Source organism: Vanacampus margaritifer, chromosome 16 (genome assembly GCF_051991255.1).
Source record: "Vanacampus margaritifer isolate UIUO_Vmar chromosome 16, RoL_Vmar_1.0, whole genome shotgun sequence".
Lineage (NCBI taxonomy): Eukaryota > Metazoa > Chordata > Actinopteri > Syngnathiformes > Syngnathidae > Vanacampus > Vanacampus margaritifer.
In genome coordinates this window covers 11,112,994-11,137,671 of record NC_135447.1, presented here as the reverse complement: position 1 = coordinate 11,137,671, position 24,678 = coordinate 11,112,994, and the positions used below count along the sequence as shown (strand labels likewise).

The following is a 24,678-nucleotide window of genomic DNA, read 5'->3' as shown; positions in this document are numbered from 1 at the left end:
AATAAATCTGTCATACAGTTTGAAAGTATCAGAATTTATTTTTGTATTTTCTTCAAGTCATAGAAAAACTAAAGTGTCAGCAAAGAGGCTTTCATTTCCTCATTCGCTGTCATTGACGGCTATAGACGTCAAAAACTCAAACATTTTTCCCATTTTTGTTAACAAGAGTATGAAAACCTAGATTTTTTTTTATTGTATTAGAACAGATATAAAATTTGTGATTAATCGTGAGTTAACTAGTGAAGTCATGCGATTAATTATGATTAAAGATTGTAATATAATCTTTTCTTTAAAAAAATATTACAAAATAAAAAAAAATATATATTTTTTTATTTGTAATAATATTTTTAAGAAAAGATTATTAAAAATCAGGGCCGTCAATTTTTTTTAAATTTGTAATCGTAATTAATCGCATGACTTCACTAGTTAACTCACGATTAATCAGAAAATTTATATCTGTTCTAAATGTACAAAAAACTAATTTCTAGGTTTTTATACTCTTTTTAACAGAAGTGGGAAAAAATGTCAAACTAATAGAAATAGTTCAAATGATTTTTTTATGTCTATAACCGTCAATGGCAGTGAATGAGTTAACAAAAGGTGCTTTAAAATGGCTACAAGGAAGTGGCTTATACTGGTATCAACTGCTGTTGCGAGTACCAATACCTTGAAATAAGGTTTAATACCGATGCCTGGTATTGATACACGCCCATTCCTAAGACTACCAAGATACCAAGACTAATGCCAATAATACTAAAATAACAATATGAGGAGTACTACAAATAATAATCATCATAAAATAATACAGCATTATAATAATAATGTGTGTGTACCAATATCAGGCAGATACGTGGCCTTATTTCAAGGTATCATTACGACGGCAGCCGATACCAGTATCGGTTGTCCTTGTGTGGCTGTTTCATGATCAGTAATTAGAAATGAGAAAGGAAAAAAAATGACCTTAATGTCATGTAATTCTAAGGGAAAATGCTGTTTTGGGATATATACGTCTTTCTCGTCATTGTTTTTTTTTTGTGGGGGTGGGGGGGCGGGGTTATGTATCAAAAGTACTAGTGGTATCAGTGACTACTCAAGAGTTGAGTATTGATACTAGAATCAGTCTGGGACAAAAAAGTAGTATCAATCATCCTAATAATAATGATGACGATGATAATAATTTGAATGACTTGCAAACTGGAACGTCGCATCGGAGTGCCTACAGTTTGTGAAACGGCCACAAGAGGGCGACTGATACTGCTATGGGCTGCCGTTAGAAGTACCCATTTAACTTACCGATACCTGCTATTCGTACTTGCCCGTCTCTTCTCAAGCTGTGCAAACCATTCAAACATCAAATATTTTACATGGGCATTCAAGAGATGAACTTTCACATTCATATTTTTTTTAATTTATTTTTAATTTATCCATCAAAAAACAAATATAACCAAACGATCTAACATATTCAAAGTGCACTATTAAGAAATTCAATCACAAGTGGAATTTTGAAAAGTTGTGTACAGTACTACAATTCATGTTGACTGACAACTCAAGTGAATATATTTCATGGTTTTCTGTGTGGTGGTCGTGGATAATGTTTGTACTAAGAAAATGTCGCTATTGACATACAGTAGTGTGACAAGTTGTCCGTGAGTCCGTGACGCAACACTTACTTCCATGTGGAGAGACTCTCAGGGGGCCTGTGGCTTGATTTTGCAGCTTGTAGGCTCAAGTCCAACAAAACAGCACAAGTGTTTGTTCGGATCCCTTGAGCAATGTGTGAGTGCTCGCTCGGCCACCAATCAATGTCAAGCGAGGGAGGCTGTGCTGTCACCAGCACTTGCTGCACTTCATGCCAGCCGTCCGCTTTACGTATGCTGGTCCTAGGTGCGAGCTGCATGCTACATTCCCTCATGTTGACATACTGGATCTTACAATTCACAATTGCTGGATGTTGTTCCCCTTCTAAGGACGAATACAACATTCATTTAAGTAACAGTTCTACATTCCAAACTTGTCATACGAGTGGAAAGACACGCTTTTTAATAGAGCTCAACTACCTTTTTTTTTTTTAGACCAAGTACAAGTATGTTTTATTCTATTCAAACAGTGTTCACAAACTTTTCAAATATCTTACTTTTTAGAGTGCAACTTCTCATAACCGGCGTTTTTAATATTCACCTGCATTGTCTCACTCTGAACACTGGGAGGCACCATTTCACCATGTTACCTGTCTGGAGGAACCATTTTGGAAAAATTTCATTAAGCAAATGTTTATTGTGGGTTAAACATCTTTGGGCCAGCGTGGTGTTTTAGTGGTTAACACGTCCTGGGTTCGAACCTCAAACAATCAAAACACATCCCTGACGAGTCATCACACATGATGATTAATCTTTTGTTGACACGTATTTAGGAGCAACTGTCACGTTTTAGACTTTCTAATAATCAGTTTTGGTTATTTAGCCGCACCGCAGGGTTATAGTATTATGAACAGCTCTCAGTTTGACACAGTACAGTAAATTTTTACACCAATAAAAACTTTAACGCCAATAGCAAAGATAATCATTGCCTTTAGACAATTTTGAAAACGGTCTACTCACCACTAGAGAGAGCCATAGGTCAATTTATAAATGTACACACGGAGGTCACTCACTTCTCAGCATCAATAAATCATCACGGAAACTGCTTTTAAAAACTAAAAACAACCACCATGTATATGTTTTTGGAACGTGGGCAGATAGTTTGAACCCAGGACCTCTCCCCTGTGAGTCACATGTTCTAAAGCCCGTGGCGCTGCCTCAAATATAGTCAACCCACAAATGCTCATAAGTCACCCTCAGAGGACTGTTTCAAGGTTCCCTAAAGCTTGGCAAGATGGCGTGCTAGTGTTTAGCACACCTGCCTCACAGTTCTGATGTTCAATGTTCGAATCTTGGCCCCAGTGTAGAGTTTTCATTTCCATTAAAAAAAGAAAAAAAGGAAAAGGAAATTGTCTCCCTCTGCAGCAAGAGTGATGTGTTTCCCCTCGACCTATCACTAGGGGGCAGTATGACTTCACAAAAGGCGAGCCACCCTCCCCATTTCTAATAATACAAAGATCTTTGGAGGCCAGCAAAAAGTCACCAAGGAATTTGTGGAGGCTCAATATCTTCCACTTTCTAACTTACGTCTGCAATTCAAGCGTTTTATGATCCATAACCACATCCATACTTATGGGAACAAAACAATCATTTTCGCTCTCATGTGGATTTTCTCCAACTTTATTGGAAGGAATCCAGTTCAAGTCATGACATCAAATTTGCTTTACATTTTTCATCATGATCGTCAGTGCCATCAGCATGCATGTTATGTTGCTCCTTTGAAAGCGCGTGCTAACTGTCCAAATTTCAAGACTGTTCAATTGAGATGAGGTTCCATTTGACCACCAGATTTTCTGCCATGTTGTTTCCAGCCCCAAAATTTGCACCGGCAAACTTAAGGCAAGTCTGTACATGTGACTCAAGTCAACCTTGCAGCCACTAGAAGAGTCCAGCCCGTATTACCAGCTTTGTTTTTTGGGCTAAATTGCCCTTACAAGGTTCTTTTTGTGTACTTGGAAGCTCACCTTGTCCACGATCATCCTCATTCAAAAAGACAGCATCTCGAACCCTTTGTAGCCCCTTACAATCTGATTCTGGGCTACAATCACGCCCTTGACATCTTTTTTTAAAAGTCTTGCCCCACCGTGCTTGAGTTCTAGACACAATCATTTATTTGGGCTAATATGTAAAACACACAAAAGTGAAAAGCCGTTAGAGGGAGACAGAACGGGAAGCCTGGCGGTTCGTCTTTCAGCGCCCCGCGTTTCTTAGATGAAAAAAGAAAACATGAGGGGAAAAAAAAACAAGGGTCAAACTCTGCTCCTTTTAAAAAGGGTATTTGGGAGGGGGGGCACAGTATGAATCTGGAAAAAGAAAGTTATAATTTGTATGCATTTTTAACCAATATATACACCATAATCAATAAGCAACCATAAAAATGTTTCTTTCCAAGTCAGCATACTCACAAAAGCATCAGGAGGTCATAGAATTATTTACTGTACTTGTATTGCTATTTATTTATTTATTTCAAATGACCACCTACTGGTTGAAGTTCATTCGCATGCGGGAATGCGTTGCCGCAGCAACGCTGATCAGGCATCGTGAGAAATCTCCAAATTCAGACGAATGAAAGCCAGGTCACGTGTGCCTCGGAGCGGCTGCTTTCTTCCGACCACTTCCTAATTAGACCACCATTGCTCCTCATGTGCAACCGACAACACCTGTCCTCATGCCTGACACATTTCCCCCCTAATGAGCATGCACGCACACGCCGGTTACACTTTATTTACTCGGATAGGTGTTTTTTTTTCCCCCCCATTGCAAAATCAGGGCAGCTTTTGAACAGCTGTGAGATAACGCCTGCCCCCGGCACACTGAGCATGACAACACACACACAAACACGGGGAGACAGAAAAAAAAAAACTAATTAATGTTTTGAAGTCAGTTTACAGGATGTTATCATGCAACACAAATTGCCTGTTTTCGCATCCTTTGGTATCGTAATACACAACGTACACACGTGACATCACACGCAATATTGCAGCATGGATCCAAGAAACGTGTGCTCGTGAATGTCATGCACGATCCATAACCAGCATGCAGACTTTTTTTCCTCATTTGTTCCTGTATTCATTTTAGTTAAATATTATCATCATGTAATCAAAATATAAACTCATTCACTGCCATTGACGGCTATAGATGTCAAAAATTCACTTCATTTCGATGAGTTTAAATTTTTTTCCCACTTTTGTTAACAAAAGTATGAAAATGTAGATTTTTTTTTTAATTGTACATTTAGAACAGATATAAAGTTTGTGATTAATCGTGATTTAACTAGAAAAGTCCATTTTAATCGCCGGACGCCCCTAATTTTTAATAATCTTTTTTTTTTTTTTTTTTAAAGAAAAAAAAAAAATATATATAAAAGAAGAAAAAATATATATATTAAAGAAAATATAAACAAAAATATATATGATTTTTTAAATAGAAAAGATGATTGAAAATAAAAAAATAATTACAATTATTTTTTAAAGAAAAGATTATTGAAAATAATTCAAATAATTAAAAAAAAGAATAAAAAAAGAATAATAATTACAATCATTTTTTTTAAAGAAAATATTAAAAAAAAATACATATTTTTTAAATAAATTTGTAAAAATTTGAAAAATAATAAAAATATTTTGTTAAATAGAAAAGATTATTATTATTTTTTAAATAATATATTTTTTTTAAATAGGAAAGATTATTACGGGCGTGAGGCGATTTGTTTTTTTTATCGTAAATAATTGCATGATTTCACTAGTTAACTCACGATTAATCACAAATTTTATATCTGTTCTAAATGTAACAATAAAAAAAAAAATCTCGGTTTTCATACTCTTGTTAGCAAAAATGGAAAAAAATGTTCAACTAATGGAAATAGTTAAAATGAATTTTGACGTCTACAACCGTCAATGGCAGTGAATGAGTTAAGAAGGAAGGCAAAGCTAGTAGGAAAAAAAGTCAATCCAAATGCTGTTCAGATCAAAATTTTGAAAAATGTTTATCAGGGAAAGACATTTGAAAATCTCTCTCTATCTCAATCAGATAATTTTTCTCTCTCCCCATTTGGCCAGTCCAGTCTATGGCTGTACTCGGCCCAAATCATCACGCATTAAACGCCCCTTTGCCAAATCGCGCTGCCTGTATCTTCCATATCATGGAAATTAGCATTAAAGGACTGTCGCATTACTGTTTAATGGATCCCAACCGAGTGAATCATTTAAGAGGCTCCGCCATCAAAGCCGCAAAGCCCTTTGAAGCGTCACTTGGAAGCGTGCAAAATGAACATTGGCGTAAGGAAGGCTTGCTTGCACATTGCGCAATTTATATATTATAATATATATATATATATATAATATTATATATTATATATATATATAATATATATAATATTATATATTATATATTATATATATTATATATATATAATATTATATATATATATATATATATATATATATATATCACTCACTCAGGTTCAAAAGCCAGTTCAGTAGGCCGTGATAAACATTTATTAAACAGTTTTCATGATTTCAGAAGCACCGTTGGCAACTTTCTGAGAGGATGCAGTCGTATTTGCGGGGCAAATCGAATCACTTGCGTTTGGCTCAGCAAATCTTGGTTGACTTGGAGCTCAGGGAAGGTTTCCTTCCATACGGTGATGATTTTTGCAATGTGCGATATGTGCGGCCGCATTTCTGCCTTGAATCATCAAAACAAAAATCAACTCTCATAAGAATCGCGATTCTCATTTAGTACGATTCAGAATCGATTTTAAATGTCCCAAAATCGATTTTATTAAAATTATTTGATACTGTCTTGCCTTTGTCTGTTTGTGCCTTTATTTGGAGCGCTGTTCATGCTGTACCCGGTTTGGCCACTTAGGGGCAGTGTGGTTCCACGCAGTCTAATACACTGTTAAAGTGTAGCCACATTAGAGAGTAGAAGGAAAAAGTCACGATCAAGTTATTCCAATAAAAGTTGTTTTTTTGCAGTGTGGAGCCGCTCTTTTGAGTGATAAAAGTGCCGCGAGTAGCGCGCCAATTAGCATTAGCGAGTCAGACTGGAGTAGATCATTACAATTCCTTACACATCTGTAGATTGAAGCAAAAATCATTGTCAATCAAATCATTTCGAAACAAAAATCGTTCTTATCCGAAAATCGATTCCGAATCGAATCGCACCCCCCCCCCAAAAAATCGGAATCGAATCGTGAGACATTCAAAGATTCCCACCCCTAGAGTTGAATGCTACATGGTGTCTGTTTTTATGATGGTGACAGTTTGTCATAAATGCATTCACTTGACATGATTTCCTACTTCCAGGCTTTCTTTCCACTATTTATGCGATCACATTTTCGTCACAGCTCAACATTTTTGTTTGTTTGTTTCTTCTGTGTTGCCGTTTTAAACGATGCTTGCTGAGTCCTAATGCCTACTTGAATTCCATTTTAAATCATGCAGCTGCCTGCCGGGTGTCGGCTTGCACTGTTTGCTTTTTTTTCCTATTTATGAGTGTTTGCCATCACGGCGATATTTGCAATTACCTGATGGAATAACACAATAAGTCACCGGGAGGGAAGACAAAGATCACGCTGTTAGGCCAGAACACGACCAGCCAGTCGTGAAAATCAAGTGAGAAGCGAATGAAAGAGCCGCAGACTGACAGCCGAGTATATTTGAACAGACAATGTGCTCCAAGATAAAAGTGCTGCATTGGTGCCAAGTTCGCTTTTGTAATTTTCTCACGCCTCGCACAAACTTGAGAAAAAAAAACAACAACTAACAAACTCCTGCAGTCACTTTATATGCTAATAGTGTGCGCGTTTTATTTATTCTGGCCATGCAAGGCTCATTTATTGAGGCAATTAAAGGTGTTCACAGACGTGTTCAAGGGCACTGGGACACTCGAACCTAACCATGAGGAAAAGGTCCTTTACCTTCCCACATTTCAAACTGAATAGACAAGCACCAGTTTTCCTCACAAATGACGACAATATAGTGATAATCATTCATTAACTCATTCACTGCCATTGACGGCTATAGACGTCAAAAATTCATTTGAACTATTTCTATTAGTTTAACATTTTTTTGACTTTTCTTAACCAGAGTATGAAAACCTAGAAAAAAAATTATTGTACATTTAGAACAGATATAAAATTAGTGATTAATCGTGAGTTAACTAGTGAAGTCATGCAATTAATTACGAAAAAAATGTTAATCGCTTGAAGCCCCTAATTTTTTCTTTGTTTTTAAAAAAAGTAATTTAAATAATTTTTTAAAAACATTTTTAATAATCTTTTACTTTAAAAAAAAAGAAAAAAAGGAAAGATTATTAACAATTTGCGGCGTCAAGCGATCAAATTTTTTAATCATAATTAATCGCATGACTTCACTAGTTAACTCAGAATTAATCACAAATTTTATATCTGTTCTAAATGTACTATAAAAGTTTTCATACTCATGTTAACATAAAAGTGGGAAAATATGTTAATCTAATAGAAATATGGCTGCATCTTTTAGTCATTGATACAGTATTTCATAATAATTCATAAAATTGAGTTAAAATGAGTGTGATACTGATTTGTGTTGAGGTAATTTTTCTGCCACTAGATGGCATAATAGCATTTGTAAGACCTTGGTGACAGCTCAGTGCATTTTTCTGTTCATAATAAGAGCTATCTAATCTTTAACATGAAATTCTGCACACTTTTAAAATTGTAAAAAATACAACTTGACCCTATTCTCCACAAATATATGTATGCATTATTATTCAAATTTATTCCAGCTAAATTTTGACGTGAACTAGTTTGCTACTGTTGGTTTTCATACTGTTGTTAACAAAAGTGGGATTATTATTTTTTTAACTAATAGAAATAGTTAAAATGAATTTTTGACGTCTATAGCCGTTAATGGCAGCGAATGAGTTAATGTATTCACAAGGTGAAAATCAATGTTGGCTCTTCAAACCATTTGTTTGGTCTACTTGTCTTGACTGCTTCTGACAGTGATGATAGGAATTAGCAACTATTGCCCCCAGTGGCCGATATAAATATTGCAAGTGTCACAAGAGTTACACCTGATGTCAATGGCACTAATTAGGTCGTCAAGGCTGCTACCAACACAACATATACAAAACAACGTGATGTTGTTGTTTAAAAGCTTTCTGCAGTATCCAGATGAGTGCCTGAACATTTCAAAAGACTTTTTGATGATCATTTGACCCTTCCTGGAGCACAGGCAGATGCTACTTTGTTTGGATCTAACAATCATGTCTTTGGAATGTGATTCAAACCCAGGACCTGGGACCAGGATCCGAGTCAGATGTGTTAACCACTGGGACGGCTAACCATGCTACAAGGTAAGCTGTAGATCATTATTTAACTTCAATTAATTCGACCAAAAGTTTTCATTTGAGCCACAAATAATACACAGTAATGCAATAAATGAAAACCCACAATAACAAAATGCCCCCATTCAATACAATCTAGCCATGTTTTTATTTACAGCACTATTTTTTAAACGCTTTTTAAAAACAATACAAGCACATTTAACCACAAACAAAATAATACAGAGAGAGATAATCAATACCAATTCCTTGATGTCTTTACAGTATACGAATCCTACTCATTTCATCATGTACGTCAATAATCATGTGTAAGATGTCTTTTTTTTTATACCATTTTTCTTTTCACGGTTGTTTCTCGCAGTTTTAATCTTGTAAAGTGTCTGCGTTTCATAAAAAGTGCTATACAATTATTATCATTATTATTATTTACATCATATCGGCATGAAAAGCGGCAGCTGTATGTATGCTGTACTTCCTGTTTTCAGTCTTGAGGAAAAATGTACATTCTTCTCCGTGCTTGTCATCCATCTATCAATCAATCAATGTATTTATCTATCCCGGAGCGCAGCAGTTTTCGAGTCTCAATAAACGATAATACAACTTGCGTGCGTTCTTAGGACGACCGTACTTGGCGAGTTCACGAGAATGTACTCTGCGTTCTTCATAGTGAGAAAAAGTCAAAGTTGCCATCTGCCACGTAGTGGTCAACGGTGGAATTACGCCCTGAATAAACACAAGCCCACGACGATGATGATGATGATGGTGGCGTGGGGGGTACTGTATTTTTGTTCCTCTATGGCCGTGACATAACGGTACTGTAGCGACTTTTGGTGAGATTTTTTTCATTACTTTTTTTTTTGAATGCCACAATTTGGTACAGTTCACATTATTCACAAACTGTATGTGTCGGTCAAAGTGTTGAAAATGGGGTTCCCTTGAATAGAGATGATTTTTGTTGTATATGTGACTTGGCTCAATTGAGGTTGGAAAACGCTGTCGCAGGTCACCATCTTGGCCACTTTCTCTAGTCAAGTACAGTAAATAAACGCCCCCCCGACCACTCTATGAGGAAACACAGTAATACAAAAGCCAGGCATTATACACAATTACCCTGTCTTGACTTTAAGTGAGTCCTTGACGATGAAAATACAAGCAGCGCAACGGCAATAAAGTCATTGAGATGTATAGTGAGCGGCGTTTATTGCGTGCGAGTGCGTGATGGTCGGCTGAGTAACACTCGGGGTTGAGATCTACGACGCCATCCGCGCGTTTACAGCGCCGCCCGCCGACGTCTTTATCGCGCCAAGTTAATATAGCGCCGAGAGAAATGGTGCCGCAAATTCGTCATGAAGACGTTGGCATGCAGAGGGTGCGACGCCGCCGAGCACATCTCGGCCTCCGTCTGCAAGGTCGCGTTTCAAGTAGGATGGAAAAAGGCTGCTGCTTTCCCACCTGGGCGGCGTCACTTTCACTTATGGCGGCAAACTGGGTCATGCTTCCATGTCAAACAAAAAAAAAACTTTTCTTTGTCACTTATAATGCCGACCACTGAAACTTTTCTGGCTTTTATTTCTTCTCAGCTGCAAAATAAATCGTTTTTTTTTTTTTAAACCCTGGAGAACCCACGGGGTCAAATTTGGCCCCTATAAATTCTGCAACTCAAATAACAAATACCTTTTTTTTTTCCAGCAGTGATTTTGTTCTTGTTTCCATTGGCCAAAGTGTGTACATTCAAAATCCAGTTCTTAAAATGCAAAAAAAAAATTATATTGTTCAATGTAGCTGTATATTTGATTGATTATTTTCTTAAATTCTAAATAGTTTACTGACAGTTTTTGTTATTCTGATTTTTCGAAATGATACCCCTAAATCCCCAAAGGGTCAAATTAGTAATCTTAAATTAGGGAATAAAGGGTTACAATTTAAAAAAACATATATTTTGGTGTCCAGTGAACTTATAGCAGTCATTTAATGTATAATTCATAATTTTCCAAAGAAGAAAGGGGTTCTTGGGTTCTCCAGGGTTAAAGAGGGAGAGGAAACATCTGCGGCTATAGACATTTCTTTTATCAGCCATTTCCCCCCCAAACTGCCATTTTAGACACAGTTGCTTGACTCCAACAATACGGCAAAACTGACAGTGTGATGCCTGGAATGTGGAATTTGGCAGAAAATACTTCACTCACTAGCCTTTATCTCCACCATCAACAAAGGATTGACTCTGCAAATTGAGAAGTCTCAATTGTGATTGTAATCAATCGATATCGCAGTCAACTTTGTACCTGGTCATGTGACCTTCAACCTGACAGCACAGAGGAGTGACACCGACGCCAGTGGGCGCACGAGCGATACTTTCTCATCTCGCTCCTCAGCAAAGTGTCAAGAAGGACATCGACCCGGTGAGACGGGATGCGAAGCCAAGATTTGAACCATTGACCTTCGCCATCCGTCCATCTGGCGCGTCAAGTGGAGCCCAAATAAAAGTGAACATCTGCGGTCTCTCGAACGCGGATCACGTTTTGTCTCCTCCTGTCAATTGATTGGACTGAAAGTCATGACGTGCATGCTGAGAGTTTTTGTTGCTAGGTTACCAGACCCGCTTATCCACATGAATATGCGGCGACTGCAGGAATGACAGAAAAGCTCACTCCAGTGCTGCATGGCCATTTTGCTAACAAATACCTTTTTAGATGATTTCAAAACAAATACTTAAAAAACTCTTTGTAGTTTGTTTTCAAAATAAACTTGGTCTGGTAGTAGTACAACACATTAGTCCTGTATTAGCAGCGAGTGCGGCATTTCTCTCGTACTGTCAGTATATGTTTGATTCCGGTGCGCTTAAAGCAACAATCCATTAGAGATTGTTTGTATCACAAAAAGCAGTTTGTAACTTGTCAGCACGCAGTCTTGGCTGACCAGCTCGGATTCAAGGCACACATTTTCTTTTCTTTTCTTTAATAATGTGCAAATAATGAGAATGATGTGGTACTGAATTGCGAGGATATACTTTATACTTACTTACTTACTTTCTACCAAGACAACATGCAGTTAGCTAGCTAGCTCGCTATACCTACAAGTCTGAAAATGCATCCTTCTCTTTACGTCACAGTTTACAGAACAGCCCGCCTGCTGTTGTTATTTAAATTCCCAAGTGAGGGGCTCGATTGATGCCTGTCTGCTAGCTAAGAGGAGGCCGTTAGCTTGCGAGCTAGCTGGTGGCTAGCACCTCTTGTTGTGGCGTTGAACGTTCTGTGATGTCCTGGCGGGATATTTTCTTACTGTTGAGTTTTTTTGGCAGGGGTTTCAATTCTCTTCTCTGTGTTGTATGAAATTGAATTAATTTATTTTCACTTTGCAGGGTTTTTAAATCTCAAGAGACAGACATCGTTTACATTGACGCTGAGAGGATAGAGGACAGAAACAAAACAACTAAAGAGAAAACATTAAGTTGCATTCAAAAGTTGTTGTAGTTGTTGATCATATTATTGAAATGGTACATCGTAGTAACAATTGTGTAGAAATGTTCTGTTTCAGAGTATTCCTGTAAGGTGAAGTGCAAAGTCTTAGTCCGGGAACTACCACAGACAGCCTTAACTTGACCCATATATTTGGATCAATTCATGTAGCACTGCAGTGCATCCATCCATTGAACGACCAGTATTATCATAGACAGCATTTGCAGTACATACACACACAGAAGCAGCCATATTGGATGAGCAAAGTGAAGCTTATTTGTAAAGACGCCTCGTTCAGTTTCTCCTTGGAGATGTATCATCAAGCCACAACTCATTGGATTAATAAGGAACCATTACCTTTGATTATATGATCCCATTCAAATGCAATCTTACTAATTATTTGCCAATTTAATGGCGAATACAATTGCCACATCCAATATGGTGCCATGTGATGACATAACGGGCCACCTGTTTGAACGATGTCTGCAGCAGAATAAAAAAGGAAAGCATTATCCAAACTTATTTTAGATGCCCAAATTATATTTGCCTCCTGGTTTCTTTTTTTAGTTTGTAGTATGTCCCTCCTCACTTGCCGTACGATGGTCCTCAGAACTCCTTATTTACAACTACTTACATGGCGTTTACTGACACTCGGACATAAGAGTCTGAAACAGAATGAATGAAAAATATAACAATAAAAAAGGCGATCCATGCCTCAAATGGAGGGGCACAATAATCTTGGTAGGCGGGCACGGACCCCTGTGGCGACGGGTGTAACAGGACCATATTTTTTTTCCAGTCAAAATCAATCCTTGTAATAATAAAAAATAAAAAATAGGACTAACTAACTCTAATAGGGACCCGATATTTTAAGACACGCCTCACTAACATAAATCCAGTTGAAACAGCAATCGCAAACCAATAATGGCTCGTTGACCGAGGACCGCTGACATTTTACTCCTCGGGCTGATCAGCTTTTCCCATTATTGACATTTGGATTTCATTTGTATGCTTGCCACGTATGTCCATTTTCAAAGTGCAACTGATGAGGATCTTAGTAGCTAAGAAATGCCTCCCTCATCTTCTGCCAGTTCTGATGTTGTTGTTTGTGTATATATCTTTGTGTGTGTGTGTGTGTGTGTGTGTGGCAAGGGCTCAAGGCAGCAGCCTGATGGGAGGGCAGACTGGTTCAGGTCTCGACGCTCAGAGGTTTTTGCACAAACACATCTGTCAAAAGCGGATCACAAGCCAGCCTTATTAGCGCCAAAGTCTGCACTCGGCCACCCGGCGCGGAGACCTCGCAGCATTCAAGGTTTTAAAATCCAACCACTTTCTCTTGAGGTTAAAACAAACCACGCACACGCCAAATGAAAAGTTATAATGATGAAATATTCAAAGGCTCAAAGCTGCGGGAGTGTTTTGTGTGCTTTCAAAACTACTAAACTTTTTTTTTGTGAATATTTTAAAAACATAACCATCAAAGTTGAACACATTTCGACATTTCTAATTCAAATAGTAAATTAAAATTGACTTCCAAGCTTTAACAATTACTATAGAGTCTTAATGGTAAAATCACTGCTTTAAAGGTGAAGTTGTAGTGTAATAAACATAAAACACAGAATATGTACTCACTCTTTCAAGACAGCTGACACACGTAAAATTTAGGGTTTGGTTTAAAACAATCGAATAATCGATATTGAATAGATCTTGGTGCTTTGTAATAACAGCACTTTTATTGCAGCACAATATTCAAGCCACCTTTTTTTTCCACTATTGAAATGTAAACAAAGTGCAAATATAGCGCAACCATATAAGTGACGCACGCAGCTTGAAATGGTAAGAAAAACTGGACAGTTAATGTGATGTTAGAAGACTATCTTTGTCTTCCGCGTGTTCGTTGTTGTTCGGGCTGAGAGAATGTTGATTTTCTCAATACAGACTGGAGATCGGTGAACAGGTCCTTCGAAGGATTTATTTTACAGAATATTCCGGACACAAGCAAGTTTACAGACAAATGGCTGCAGTCCTCTCGCAAGTGTGTAGTTACAGCGGACTCACAGCATTCTTATACTATCTTGAAGAGCAGTATCATAAAACTCCCAAGCCCCCAAGCTCCTTTTTGGGATTGAGGTTGGGGAAAGCGGGTTGATACATTTCTCAAGGTGATGCAGATACATTTCTGGTAGCTAACGGGGGTTAACAACTATGACTATTAAATGGACACCGTTATCAAGGCTGTGTTAAAATGTCCTTGTAGTCTTTACAATAATAATTAATTGTCTTCGTTTGGCCATCTATGTGTTGTGGGAGGTGTGCATTTTGTTTCCAGATATAATAAGGTTTTGTGTTACGCAGAATAAGTAGTGTCAGGAGGAAGAAGACTGGTTCAATTAGTCTACATTTGGAGGTGAACACAAACAATTGGTAGACAGCTGCTGCCAAGTAGAAAGGAAACCCGTGCCAGCGTACTCTTCGTGCTTTTGCCCGCAGGCGGTCGTACCGCGCTAAGCAATTGTCCATCACTTTGGCAAGGCCAACTCTTTCGGCAAATTAATTTCTTGTCCGAAGCGGTTTATTTACAAGTCGTGGGGCAGTTCAGTAGAAGAGCCAAGTGTTATTTTAATTGCATTATACTCCCAACAGAATGGTGTGTGAATTACAAATATGTAGAGGTAGACGTGTTTTTTTGATGTGGGTCTAAAGATCTGGAATCAGATTGTTTTTTTGGGATACATTTTTCTTTCTTAGTCCGCCTCCAGCGACAAGCCGTGCGTATTACGAGCCCTGTGATAAATTGACTATGTTGAAGCTCCTACTACCGCCAGTGAGCTCGAGAGCTAATGTGTTGTTGCGTTCCAACATCAACAATAAATAGTTTGTGCATTCCAGTCCTAATATGGTATGCTAGTGGACAGCCTTTTCGTTACTTTTGAAGTTAATCAACTCAAACGCACCGGACACTTGTAAAATTCAATTAAAAAACCCCAAAGACATTTAAAGTTCAACCAGAATGTTCTGGAAATATAATGCGATGATTGATGCGCGACCTCTCCAAATTTTGTGAGGTTTCATCTCTGTCAGCAGAAAAGCAATTAGCTAACAGTGTGTTTGATTTATTTTCGTGATGCCTCAAGAGAAGGAACGATAAAGTGGTTGACTGTAAAATGGCACTTAATAGTTGCTTTAAATTATTATTATTTTTTTTTACTTTGTATTATCTAACTATCAGGAAACTGCTTTGAAATTAGAAGCCAAGTTTTAGGCTTTGGAGGTTCCACTTGAATGACTACCTCCACATTTCCCAACCAATTTAAACCATTCCAGCATCAATTATTTTCCAGAACAAATTCTTTGCAAATTCAAAATTTCAAATCCCTTGAAATTCACCATTTCTCAACTGATTCAAAGCATTGCATTCACTTTCTAATCCGTTGATTTAATCAGGGCTTGCAAATGACTTTTGCTGCATCTGTGTTCCACCCAACCTCTTATGGCCAGTAGATGGAAGCAGAGCAGCATAGACTGAAAAGCACATTGGATATTGCCCCCCCCCCCCTCCTCTCTCCCCCCACATAGAGCTTCTCTGCCTCCTCTTTTCCTTTGAGAAGAGAGACTGGTCCTTTCAAGTCCCTTCAATCAGGCCCCCATAAAGGCAAGACTGAGTGCATTGCTTACAGCGGGGACCTCACTTCATTTCTTTCAACTGACAGTCGTTTCACATCCAAGCCACTCGGACCAAGACTAAGATTGCAGCATTGAGATGTTGAGGTCTGATAAACGTACGGAAAAACTCTTGCATGACTTAAAGATTCTTCGCAACTACCCCCCCCCCCCCCCCCCTCCCACAAAGCGGCTGTGATCCCGACATTGAACCAGCGATTCTGATTTACGCTCGCTCACGTGCTGCATCACTCGCTCTAATTAACGCTCAGCTGTGTGAAGCCGGGGATTAGATCAGGCCAGGGAAATCAATGGCTTCACGGCTCAAAAAGTGGAGAGCGAGCAATATGTGAGTAATCAAGCTGGGCGAGGATCAAGAGCACCGGCAAAAACCTTTCAAGGTTGAGCGTGTCAGTCACATGTGGATATGTGCGCTGCGTGTCCGCCGATTAGAAGAGGGTGTCACGTTTCGTGGGATCGTTCGGACCGTGACGTTCACACCGGAGGACCGATGGACGCAGGCATTGAAGTCTCGGGTCCTCCACTCCTGTGCAAAGACTGCAGTCTCAGTAGCATGCGGAGGTTCGTCCGCTTGGTTTTCCCAAAGGAGGTCAGACATTTGTTTCCCGTCTGTTCTCATGCTCAACAGTCCTGATGGATCATCAACACCACGGCTTGTTTTCTGGTTATTGATAGAGTGATTAAGAGCCATGATATCTTAATTCCATTTCCCCCCCGGTCTCTGTAAAACACACACTCGCCGAGTCATCTCTGATCTGAAGGCGGATTTAAATGTAAATTAAACTGTCTGTGGTATTGAAGGGATAATTATTAGCACGATCAGCAATCGCGATAGTGTCCAGAAACGGTCCCCTGAGCCCGAAGTCATTAATGGAACCACATGTGCTGTTTCCACTCAAACACGAAGATCCCGGCCCGCTCCGTCGGGTCCACTGCCAATATACCGCCGTGTATCGGTTCATGTCACCGCCACAATGGCCACCAGAATTCATACTTTGCTTGGAAGAAAAATCATCAAGAGCAAATCTGATTCTATTTAATTCGATCTGTCTGATTTAAGATGCAACTTGGTTTAACCCTGGAGAACCCACGGGTCAAATTTGGCCCCTATAAATTCTGCTACTCAGATAACAAAGACCTTTTTTTTTTTATTCCAGCAGTGATTTTGTCCCTGTGTTCTTGTTTCCATTTGCCAAAGTGTGTTTGTACATTCAAAGTCCAGTTCTAAAATGCAACAAATAAAACAAAAAAATTATATTGTTCAATGTAGCTGTGTATTTGATTGATCATTTTCTTAAATTCTAAATAGTTTACTGACAGTTTTTGTTATTCGGATTTTTCGAAATGATACCCCTAAATCCCAAAAGGGTCAAATTTTGCCCTAATCCTAAATTAGGGAACAAAGGGTTAAAATTGAAAAAACATATATTTTGGTGTTTAGTGAACTTATAGCAGTCATTTAATGTATAACTCATAATTTTCCAAAGAAGAAAAGGGTTCTTGGGTTCTCCAGGGTTAATGAGAGGCTGTGGTGTGTTCTGACTAGAAGTGTCAGTCGATTAAAAATTTGAATCGTCACTCATCACATGACTTCAAAAGTTAATGCATGATTAGTCGCACATTTTATATCTGTTCTAAATGTACAGTACAAATATTTTTCCCGGAGTTTTCACGCTCTTGTTAACATAAAAGTGGGGAAAAAGTTTAAAAGAAATATGGCTGCATCCTTTAGTAATTGATACAGTAATTTCATAATTCAGGAAAGTTCAAATTAAAAAGTGCAATATTGATTCGTGTTGGTCATTTTTCTTCCACTAGATGGCATAATTACATTTGTAAGACTTTGGTGACAGCTCAGTGTATTTCTCTTTTCACATTATGAGCTATCTAATCTTTAACATGAAGTAACTTGTGAAATTCTGTACATTTTTAAAATTGTAAAATACAACTTGACCCCAGTCTCCACAAATGTATGTTACATTTATTACTATTTGTATTTATGTTGACGTGGATGTGTTTGCTGCGTTGCAACTGGAACGGGCTCTTTGCACAACTCATCTACTTCCTGAACTTTGACACCACTCCTTTTGTTTCCCGCCTTTCATGATTGGACAAACTGATGAATCCAGGTGTGTCTAAACGCACTCATTTTGACACTGTTAGTTTTGACAAATTATATTTAAGAACCAACCTAAATGTCAAACAGTTGGATCAAGATTCCAATTCTAACCATTCAATTCATCTTGCTGCTCACACCTCCAGTTTCAATAGTTTCCCACTAACTTCCCCCAACACTTTTTTTTTTTTTTTTTTTTTTAACAGCACGTTGATCCCAGCCAAGGTATTCAGCACCTTTTTTTTTTTTTTTTTTTTTTTTTTTTTAGCCATCAGAACCCTCTACAGCAACAAGGACAAATGCACTTCAAAGTCAACAAACTCTGTTGCTTATTCCTGCGAGGCCGAATGTGGTCCGCCTCCCCGAGCCAGATATTCGTTACTGCCAGCTTGAATTTCATGAGGAGACTCCCAAGAGGGCGCACTGCGTTGCACTTGGCTTGCTAAGCAGCATTTTTACACTTTTTTTTTTTTTAAAATGCAGTTCTGTGCATACAGCATGACCCCTCAAGACATTAGTCTGAGGCAGAGCATCGTGCCGGAACAACAACAAGGATTTGCATTCATATTGCAGAGTTGCATGCAAATGACGGCCAATTTTTTAAAGCAGGAAGTTTCCGCGGAAGACGCAAAGTTGAGATCAGGTAGCTGGCGGTGAAAGAAAAGAACTCCGGCAACACAATGTTTACGAGAATAGTCCAAGCCTCTAGAGCTTTTTATTTTTCCAAAATGTAGATGAGCTGAATGTGCAGATTACCCAGCTCGAAAATACTTCACATTTCCCATATCAGCAGTTGGCAGAGCATTGCTTCGGCGTTTGATGTTGGAAGGAGTGATTCTTCTTGCGCAGCGTGATGCATTTGTAGTCTCTGTGTAAACCAGTATTTGAGAGTCATGCCTGAAATTGCAGCAGTGCAATATTTATGGCGACACAGACTATGGTGACTCGCATGAATCCACCATTTTGGCTGATTTTACAATATGCAAGACCGTTAATAAGGAAACAAATATTAGGTGGACTGCTGGGCAAGAAAGAAGGCGTGAAATACAGCAACAAACGTGGGTTACACACTTATTGATAATCAGACTGTATTTGAGCATATTTGCCCGTTTTGGTCAAAATCAATAAAAGCCCAATTTTCTGCGAAAGATTATCCTGAGCAAATATTATTACGATCATTGCAATCACCGCCTGGCGTTGGCCTTCCTAAACCCTCCTTCCTCATGTTTCCTTTTTTCCATCAAAAAAAAAAACTCGGGATGCTACGTAGCGAACCGCCAGGCTTCCCTTTCTGCTGAATTTATTTATTATGATCTGGCCTTAATAAACAGACTAAATTATTTACGAGCAGGGTTGGGAGGGTTACTTTTAAAATATAGTATTCCGTTACAGTTACAAGTTACCTGCTAAAAAATGTAGTTAGTAACGTAATCCAAGTACTATAATAAAGTAATGTATTTTTTTTTTCTCACCGTAGAAATTGTAATCCCTCGAAGTAATCTCCGTTTTTAATAAACGTACCTGCAATCTGATTATACGTTTTTTCCTGTAACTGTAGGGGAATACAGTTTAAAAAAAAATTGTAATCTGATTACATAACGGCGGTACATGTATCCCGTTACTCCCAAAGCCTGCTTACCAGCATACCAGTAGTGAAATATAGAAAGAAGTTGTCTGGAGTGAATTGTGGAAAGAAAAAGACGGCGGTAGCCAAAAGAGAAACGTCGAGAACAGGAAATGAAAAAAGGTGACGCATGGCAGGTCATTAAAGAAGATGTAAATGGCGAGCGAGGGATGGAGGTGCATGTAATGAGGGGAACTTAACTCTCAGGATGTGGTGGAAGAGAACGCATGAGAATATATCTGGCCCCCACAAGCATGAGATGCCGCATGAGCAGCAGACAAATTCAAATGAAAATCTCATGCCTGACTCGTTGAAATAATTTGGAATGACATTTTGATGAGTGCTTTTTAACATTTAATTTGTAGTTGATTCTGATGCGTGTCTGGACATATTTTAAAATCGAACAATTCACAGTAAACCGTTTTTGTCTCCTCATGTTGGCTTGTTTTCATTCCACTAACACAACACTCCCTACATGAGGGTGCTTGTCACGTGTTATTTTTTTCCCAGAGAAGAACGCGACTTGGAAAAAGGCTTTTGCTGTACTATCTCTTGCTATCTGTCAGCACCGGCTTTCAATCTTCCTCTTGGAATGGATCAATAGATCACATCCAGGGTGGCAGACAGACACAGTTTGTCATAGTGATTCTAGTCAGGTCTTCTTGTGTTCAACGCGGCGTGTTTTTGGCGAGTCGTTAATATTTAAGTCAACCGTTTTTTAAAATCACTCTTGTAAGATGAAAGGTGCAGCTTCAAGTTGAAGATGGCAAAGCTAAGCCTTCTACACAGACGGGAAGAACACAATAAGTGTAGGTTTAACCCTGGAGAACCCACGGGGTCAAATTTGGCCCCTATAAATTCTGCTACTCAAATAACATAGACTTTTTTTTTTTTTTTTTTAACAAATAGAACTTCAAAAGTCCAGAGTGCCTCTTCTGACCCCTGCATAGGGCCATCTAGTGGATGAATAATGCACTTACATGGGCCAGAGTGGTGGTGGCAAGATGGCTAAAATGCAACAAATAAAACAAAAAAAATATATTGTTCAATGTAGCTGTGTATTTGATTGATTATTTTCTTAAATTCTAAATAGTTTACTGACAGTTTTTGTTATTCTGTTTTTTCGAAATGATACCCCTAAATCCCAAAAGGGTCAAACTTCGCCCTAATCTTAAATTAGGGAATAAATTGAAAAAACATATATTTTGGTGTTCAGTGAATTTATAGCAGTCATTTAATGTATAATTCATAATTTTCCAAAGAAGAAAAGGGTTCTTGGGTTCTCCAGGGTTAATAAATGGCCGACCCGCCGGAACGAGAAAACTGATCATTATAAATGTACAATACACAAGCTAGCTGTATGACGTCAATTTTGCAGAATGTGTCTTGTGCTCACATTTCTTCTTCCCGGTGTTTAGTTCTCGATATGGTTTTGGAATGGTTTGTGTTCACTGAACTAACAATTGCAAATGATCACTCGGAGCAGACATGTTGCGATCCGGATGATTTATCTGCCGTTGCTTTGATAAACGCCCAAAGGCACAAAGTCATTAAGATGGCGAAAGTATGATAGAAAACGCCGAGCGTGTTATTACAGATAGTCGCCTCGTAACCTTCCCATCGACTTAGGATGGCTTTCGTCCAGTTGTCACGGTCCAAATGAAGCGCCGCATTAGTGCCGACCACGGGGGATTTCAAATCCTAAAATGAAATGAATGACTCCTCTTGCAAAGAACAACACAGATGTCCCGAGGCTGATGTTGGCATATTTTATTCATCGTCGTCTTTCTAGCACTGGGGGGAAAAAAAGTTGGACTGTGGGTGATATCCCTCAAAGACTTTATCACAACAATTTAGGAGGAAAAAGTACTCTACTGTTTTGTTTAACCTTGCATGTGTTTTAATACAAATGACTTCGACAGACGTGTTACTTTTTGTACCAGGTCATCAGATGGGCACCTTAATGGAGTCACGGTTTAAAGAAAAGGGATGGATGGATTCTTTAGTAGTCAAGTCAGTCACCTGATCGCAACCCAATAGAGCACGATTCTCTCATTGACTTGCAGTTGCGTTCAAAATTATTCCAGGGCAAAAGAAAAAGCCAAGTTTGTGCTGGTATGGAGGACTAAAAGTGCCAAAATTAAATAAATGAATACACCATTAAATTGTTAAATAATTGTGTCATGAAATAATTAAATGTGTAATTTATTAATTAAATATGGAATTAAACAAACCAATAATTAAATATGTCATCAATTATATATATATATATATATATATATATTTATTTATTTACAAATAATCATAGGTGATTTATTTAATGACACAATTAATAACACATTGATTTATTTAATTCCATATTTAATTAATGAATGCCACATTTATCTAATTAATTAATGGTGTATTCATTTCTTTAATTTTGGCACTTTTGGCCCTCCATACGCTGGGCATGAAAGGAGGGTCAAATTAAGGAACATCATAAAAATACAAAAGTGGAATCAGGATGATGTTTCACATTATTTAGTGTGTTTGCTTCCTATTTTGTCCCACCTGTACCTCCACTTTCACCCTCGTTCCTTCCTGAACCTCCGAGGAGAACGTGATCAATTCAAGCAATTCAGCTGCGCGGATCAGGACAGAGGAAAGAACATTTTGATTGGCGGTGGAGACAAAAGGCCGATTCTTTAACCGTCTCACGTTCCGTCCTTTTCTGTTAGCCGTCTTTCACTCCCGATTAACCTGCTTTGTGACTGCTAAGCACGAGGTTAATCACTGCGGCAGCGCAGCATGTCCAGCTGCGTCAGTCCGTCATCAAGTCACTGAACTTCCCAGGAGAGCTCTCCAACGCCGAATGTCAAATTGGATTTAAGCCCTCTTTTATAAAATTAATCCTCCATTAAGATGGCCGACCTGTCTTTGCCAGTCTCGAGTCTTTTCTCGACTGCTGTCAGAATCCCGCCGCAAATTTGACTGCAAAGATGGAATTTTAAGTCAATATCCATGTCACCTATTGTCTTTCTTAGCATTTTGAACAGGCATGGGGAATTTCAAACTGAACTCACCTTCTTTTGAGCTGTCTCAAGTTGGGCTTGTCTGAGAATCTACAAGCATGTAGAAATATAGCGAGAAAGAATACCTCGCTTACTGCTATTTTTCAAGCTCCTAAATAGCCATATTGTTTTTCTATGGTTATGGAGCTGCTTTATTTTTGTAAGATTGAAGTTGCGCGTTCAATTACACGGATTAGCTTGGCTGTGGGTCTTCTACTGCTAATTGCGTTAATTTGCATCGTAATTCATTCATCTAATTAACATTAACACGTTAAACTGACAGCCCTACTTTATCCAGAAATGGGGTTGATAATTGTATCACAGAGATGCTAGAAATATGTTTACTTTACAATAAGCATTTAAAAAATACCTAGCGATTAGCATCTACATTAGCAATTAGCGGAGGTGGGCATTCCATCAATGACATGCGGCAATTTCGTTGACGATTGACGGGCAACTCTGAAAAATTGACAAATTTAGCATTGATGTAATCGTCAATCCGTCAATAAATTCCCATTTTGGTGACTGATTGAGGAATGACATTGACTGATGCCCACTTTGAGTGAGGAAAAAATTGACCGACGCTAATTTTGCTGAGTAATCGACGAATGACGGGTTGATGGTTTGGAACGAAATATTGACGGAATACACATACAAAATAAAAAAATTAACAAAAAAAATAAAATAAAAAAAATATTAAAAAAAGAGCGAGCAATGAACAATACTGAGTTCTCCAGAAAAAAGAAAGAAATATTGACGGATTGGTGTCTCAACTGTTGACGACTGCCAAATGACTGACGCTCAAAATTCATTGATGCGAGCACCTGTTAGGTCGCGATTATTCGCATGCTATGTATCATATAGCAATTTTACAAATTGCAGTTTCACACCTTTGAGTCATCTCTACAGTGAACAAAAATGCAAGACACCATCAACAGGAGTTATCGTTAGTTATCCGTCTAGCTATAGCGAGGACATAGCAATGGCAGAATAGCTACAGCTTGAAAATGTCTGCAAAATGCGAACCACAGTTCCACTTTTGACAAGATCACTTACTGTGTTTCTGTTTTGTCTGACAACCTCAAGATGTTTACCCTGACGAACATCCTCGCTTCACCCTATACACGTGTCAACATCGTACAAACACATACACAGGCAAACATAATTATGCCGCATTTTTTTTCCTTTCGCAACATGTCGTCAAAGTCCCGACAGGCACGTGCCGATGCGCAAACGCACGGTATCTGCATATTCACAAAGCCCGGCTGTCACGTGAATCGGCATGTGAGGCGAACGCCGCGCTCTTGAAGTCACAGGCACGACGGCCTCCACCGGGAGTTTGAATTTGAGCGTGTGTGAGAGGGAATTTTCAAGAGAGAAATGGCCCCGATTCACGGTGTTTTCACCGGGACCGCCAATAACCCCGTCCCCCCCACCCCTCCCTCCCTCCAACTGCTCTCTCATGCACATCGTTCTGAGAGGGAACACGCTTGTCAGCCTACAAAAATAGACGGCGGTCTCCAGAGGACGCCTTATAGCCGAAAAGCCCCCTGTTTACCAACGCTTCTCACCCATCTCCTCCATCGTGTTCTTTTCTTGCTTCTCCCGTCCTCAAAAACAAAAATGCGGCGTTTTTTAATTCCTCTTTTTCAAATTCTTTCCAAAGCGGGAATCGCTGGAGCACGTGCATGCTTTGTGACACACTACGACTGACCTGAATGCTAAGAGGCTCAACGAAATTAATCACCAAATATCAACCAGCTAACACTCTTTAAAACTAGGTGCA

The 24,678-nt window shown here is 38.6% G+C and overlaps 1 long non-coding RNA gene across 2 annotated transcripts in view; it reads left to right on the top strand.

Annotated features, from left to right (window-relative positions):
- The first annotated feature begins 8,716 nt into the window (after positions 1-8,716).
- The window catches only part of LOC144035980 (uncharacterized), a 178,614-nt gene continuing 162,652 nt past the window's right edge, over positions 8,717-24,678 (top strand). For both annotated transcript variants that reach the window (XR_013288549.1, XR_013288548.1), the window contains exon 1: positions 8,717-8,978. This is a non-coding gene — a long non-coding RNA (uncharacterized LOC144035980). The remainder of the gene's footprint in view (positions 8,979-24,678) is intronic.